The sequence below is a fragment of the Vanellus vanellus genome, assembly GCF_965231255.1.
Source record: "Vanellus vanellus genome assembly, chromosome: 12".
In the NCBI taxonomy this organism is placed as follows: domain Eukaryota; kingdom Metazoa; phylum Chordata; class Aves; order Charadriiformes; family Charadriidae; genus Vanellus; species Vanellus vanellus.
The window spans coordinates 7967975-7973974 of NC_138917.1; positions in this window are offsets into that span (position 1 = coordinate 7967975).

Sequence of the window (6000 nt, forward strand, 5' to 3'; positions counted from 1 at the left end):
CTGCAGGAAACCGCACAAATTTGATTGTGTAATTTGAGGACGCAGTCCTGAAATTAGTGTGCCCTTTGGACCTGTAGCAAAAATCTGCAGTTGTGAGCCTAAAGTCCTCTAAAGGACATCAGGAGTAGTCATGAACAAAGCTAAACATAAACATAATCCTCCTGGTTCAGTCTTACAAAGGTGTATTTGCCTCTTTTTGACATCCTGCATGCTCTGTCATTACTATTGTTATTTGCCTATTAAACCAAGCAAAACACATAGGTTTGATTGATGTCAGTGAGGTTAGAATTGGGCCCAAATTGCTTCAGAAGCACAGGTACTCCTGATTCTTAACATTCAAAGTAAGAATTGAGGAGGGAATCAAGCCCTCTCCACCAGTGAAGAGACAAACATAAAAACAGAGCACTATTTAATTACTCTATGTTAGTGCCTCCCAAGGAAAGGAAAATAAAATAAAAAAATAAATAAATAGAAAGCTATGTGAGCAGTATAGCCCTGGGGAACTGAGGGACATAAGATAACCTACGATACCCTTAAGAGAGAGAAAGTATGACTCAGAAGCATTACAGCAGGTGAAACACAATTTTTTTAAAAAACATTTGAATCCCATAGGCAATTAATTAAGTTTCAGAAGTTCCCTTAACAACTTTATAACTTCATTTTCAGCAAAAGTGAAAGCCTTCAAAAGTTGGCTGGTTAGTCCTGCTTCACCTCTACAGGAAACAGACTGTCAAAGAAAGCTTCTGCCTATGTCATATTCCCAAGGTAATATTTTCAGAGACAGAAGAATGGGTAAGTAAGAATTTACGCCAAATAACATGATGATATTTTATGTGCATTGCTTATAGACAACAATGCTGCAGTTTTAAATGGGTATCCACGAGCCAAGCACAACTTTTTCCATTTGAGAAACAAAATAAAACTTTTTTTTTAGGAATAGTTCATAACAAGAGGTGGACATTCTTGTTGTTTTTCAATAAAGCATAGCTAGAAACTGAATGCCTCCTTCCATATTTTCAATAATGATCTTTAACCTGCAGTATTTGTTTGTCATATATATGATTATATAATAAACTTCTTTACAACTCATGATGCAGGTTTGGTTAACATAAGCCTAAAAGTTGTGCTAAAAGTCTCCATGAGCCTAGTTAGTCTTTGTGTCAGTTTTTGTTAGTGCACATCACCTTCTGAAACCTTCAAGACAAAACAGCTGCTTTTGACTCATGGGCCAGAAAACCTAGATACCCTTATGCACATACATATCCACAGGAAGACACACCAATGTGTGCTGAGTGTCACAAGACACTTCTGTAACTCTGTGTAAATTAATTAAATCAAAGCATTAAGGCATTTATGAAAATATTAGTAGAAAGCTTTACGCGCCAGTTCAGTTTCTGTATGGTTCAGAGATTCCTGGAAACTTCAAGAAGCCCAAGACTGAGATATTAGTACAGGGAGAGCGGTAATGGAAGTTGAAGGCTTATGACCTCCTAGGAAATGGTCAGCATTTCTCAGGATCAAGTCCAGTGTTTCTAGCTTTTAAAAACCCTGCATAGAAATCGCTTCTATTCTTTTCATTTTGACAACCCTCTCAGACTGGCGTTTGTTACGATTCTTACAATAACGTAGGTCTCTTGTGTAACCCACAGGCTATAAAAACTACCTACCTATATTGTTCATTGACAAAATAACATTGTGATGTAAGTCATAAGGCTTTGTAAAGTCAGACATTTCTTTTGAAATCTTCTACTGCTTCTTCCCCACCTAGGGAAAACTACTATGTGATTCAGCTGCTGCTTGAAAAATCAAAACACATCTCTTTCTGTCAGGACCTGAGGGCACTAATAGGCTGTAATGGTCCTGACCAGCCTCACCTGGGGCCTTCTCTCACACCCTCCTGTGGACCCAGGAGCCCCATTTCAGCTCAGCCTGGGGGGTTTCAGCCCTTTCCTGAGCTGTGTTGTAAGTGTGGGTCTCCAGCCATACCTGCACCTGGCTGTGGGTTTCTCTGATCCTAAACTCCAGGCTCGCTTCCTGGCTTGACTTTGGGTCTGCTTTGCCACTATGGACATGCCTAGCAATTATTGGGCTGTGTCTGACTCTGGTTTCTATCCTTGGGCCTGATCATGCCTCATGTTTCTGGCTTGACTTTGCACCATAGAGTTGCTTGTTGATCTGGACTCTTGGTCGAACCTGGCTGCTACCTGGGTCTGCCCTGCTCCCTGTGCTCAGATATGGTGGGGCTATGTTATCATCCTCAGCTGCCTGACCTGTAGGAAACAGCCAGCCCTGCTGCTCCCTGGCACTTCCTATGCAAATGAGACTGCCAATCCAAAGGTAGATAAGCGAGATGTTCAGGTCCAAAAAATTATTTTCCTTGAAATAACACAGACCTTGCTAAACTTCAGAAATGAATTTATTATATTCTTATAAAGTGACTTTTTTTTTACTTTTTGAAAAGTGAACATTGTTATCAGAGAACTGGAGATTGAAAGACACTAATTACACTTCAGTAATTGTAACTTTTGTCTCCAAGCAAAAAGAGAAGCGTATAAAAGAAGATGGAAAGTCAATCTGATCCTTTTTTTTCTTCTTCTTCTTCTTCTTCTTTAGTCTGTTCAAATGTTAAGTAAAAATAAAATACATGTCCTGGATTCTCTGCTCAGTAATTCCACTATAATGAAGACAGACTGATTTATGCTAGATGTGAATATAGTCCTGTGGGTTGGGGTTTTGTTGTTTTTTTGTTTTTTTTTTTTAGTATTTGCATGTATGTGTAGAGTGTCATATAAGTGTATGTAGGACAAGAGTCTTATATGAGGAACAGACTGTGCTACTATTAAAGAACCTCAATTAACTTCAAAGGAAACAAGATGGAGCCATGCATTCCCAATAAACTGTGTGTTTGTGTCTGCGTAGTGTTCATCCTAGGGCGATTTCCAAAGAAACATTACTCCCCACCTATCATAAATATATCATGACTAAGATTTTATTCTTGTGTGTAACAATGGGGTGTATACACAAATTTTGTAAGCATAGTTCTCAAACGAAATAATTATATTTTTTAATATCTACTAGAAAATATTTAAAAGAGCCATTTGGTTGAAAAACAGCCATTTTCAGGTTGATATTAGGAAAAAGGCTGAGAGATGATAAAAGGTCTCTTCCCCTGTTTTACTTTCCAGGTTGGTGAATTAGCAGTGCTTAACAGTGTCATAGCACAGTGGTAAGCTGTGTTGCAAGCTCTAAATGCATTTTGTAATAGCTTGGAAAAAGTTTGTAAAATTACTTCAAATGAGAGAGTATCCTATTTTGAAGATTTCATAAATCTCATAAGGTATTGGAAAAAGAAAATCTGCTATAGCTACTTAGTAAAAAGCAGGATCTTTTCAGCTTTCGCACTAGCTTGTCAATTATTTAGACCCTGCAGATAGGCAATTTTATATTGCAATTCTGAGGCTTGTTTTGTTACAACTCCCAAAGCTGTCTGTTTAAAATTAGATAGCAACATTTGATTGACAGACCTGTAGCCAGTGTTTAGCTTTAATCTTAATTTTAGATAAATAAGATATTGCTTTATAGAATTGCCTGGCTTTAAGCACGTAGACTTGTACACAGAGGCTATAGAATAAACCTATGGTCTCACTGAACTATTTTGTTAGATTTCTCTTGTAAGGCTAGCTGGGTTCAGTGTTTCATTCTGATTCTTCAGATCTTCAAGTGCTTGCTTAATTTGCCTGCAGTGAGTTGTTTGCTAGGTAATGAAACAAAGTATTGAACAGGATAGGTGCCTGTATTTGAGATCAGATCATTGTAATATTTGTTTCAAATGATTAATCTTTCTATATTGAGTAGTTCTCTGAAATAATGGTTATGAAGCTAAGGGTTTTTATTTAGGTGCCTGTGGAATCAAAACTTTTATGGTAAAACTCAGGTTTATACGTCTTTTTCTATCTACTTTAAGAATATTTATAACTGACAGTGGACTGAGTGTATTTCTCAGACTCAAATGTTTTATCTTTTTTAAATCTCTGGGAGATTTTAAGAAATGTCTTTAGATTTCAGTTAATAGTTAAAATGAATGTGATATAGTTTTTTATTTTCAGTCACGGGTCCTAAGTACAATATTGGAAGGTGCTAATGTTCTTATAAACAGTGACTTGATTTGCTTTATAGTCTAATGGTTGATTTTGCTCTTACAGGGTTTGATAGTAAATAAAAGTGGAACATAGTACATGGGTTTATATGTAAATGTACTTCACCTTTGTTACCACAGGATCCTTATAATTAGCATGGAGATTGGCAGCATACAGGCTTCAAGATGCTCTTTTTCACCCTGTTTATGTTAAGCTCATGAGAAATAGCAACAAAACTCTAGCTTCTGTTTTAGTAAGAAAAATAAAAGGTGAATGTTAGCCAAAGTTATTCCTCCATCCACCTGTTTACAAATAGCCCTTTCCTTTTTTTCCTTGTCTTTTCCTCACTTTGAGAAGCATTAGTTGATGATTAAGTCCCTAGATAATATTCCCATTAGTATTTATTCAGTTCCTTGATATTAATTCGTGCTAAGGCTCAGATGCCACATTAGAGGAAAATGAGGCCAAAGATTTAGGCAGATGCTTTTAATTATGGCTGGCTTTGATATAAGGTGGACGGAATCCTACAGGACAGCATATGAAGCTAATCTTTTCTGCACAAAACTTCTATGCTTCTAGCACAAGTCATACAGTACAGTAGCAAATTCTTCCATATAATAGTTATTTCTAAGATGATGTTTGTAATTTTTCTCCTTGAGTCCTGAACCAGATTTTTACACTTGTGTGAATTTGGATATCAAAGCAGTAAGTTCTTAATTAAATTACCTCCTAGCCTGAAGAAATAAGGCTGGATGCAAGAGTAAGAAGATATATCCCTGTTTTCCTGCTCCCAGTAAAAATTACTAGATTTTTAAACATAATGGAACAGAGTAAGGAGGAAGAGGAACAGAGGTTGTCAGGAAGGGGAAGTAACCCAATTCAAATATGGAGGGAATATGAAAGTAATTTGTATTATATTTGTGTGTCTAGTACAGAAGTTGAATGGGAAATTTAATGAATTATCTGTTAGTCTTCGGGGGAGGACATATAACTTTTTGTCTGTCATGACAGGGTAATAGATGTTGGGCTGAACTCGCCTGTGCTCTAATTTAGATTGTGAACAGTATAGAATACTAGGTGAACTTTCTAGTTTTCATTGCTTTCTCTTTTTTTTCTTCTCCATCATAAAAGATTAGATGAATAGCTCAAAACAGCCCGATGAGTCTGAGCTCTGCAGTGCTTAGGGGAATAAATGACCTGAAGCACCGACAAACTAAGTTTTTTATTGAAGTAGAGGCCTGATTTCTTGTAACTGGATTATGTGTAAAGTGTTATGTTGTCCATGAGTGACCTTGGCATTGCCCTGGATGGCCAGTCTCTCTCTCTGTCATTAAAGTGTTTTCTCCAGCACCCTCCAATTCAGCCTCGGGTGTTTGCTGTGTTAAAGGATTTACCGGATCACATGAGAAGCAATTCAGGATGCAATATAGTTATTTACTGTGTAAATTTTACTTCTTTTACAGTTAGTATTTAAGTGTACAGGGATGAGTGTAGCTGGCTGTTATAATCCTATGCAAATTTATTTAGTCTCTTGTAAGCTAAAAGTATTCGTTAGGTTTCATAAAATTACACAAGGACTGGGAAATTGAGAGAGGTGGTAATTGCTTTACACAGCGTGGAACTTAATTTTGGGGAAACAAAGTATTTTAAAATCTTTTGCTTTTATACTAGTGGCAATGAAAATAATGATTTTATATTGTTGTCTTCAACAGACCTGATTTTTAATGTTGCTGGAGTTTTCCTGAGGAAATTATTTTTGAAAATTATCTGTTGGAATAGTTGTGGTGCTTGGACTCGCTTCTCTTGTTGCACACTGACTTGCTCTGTGACATGGAAATACACACATGGTCTTAGTTCATAAAGT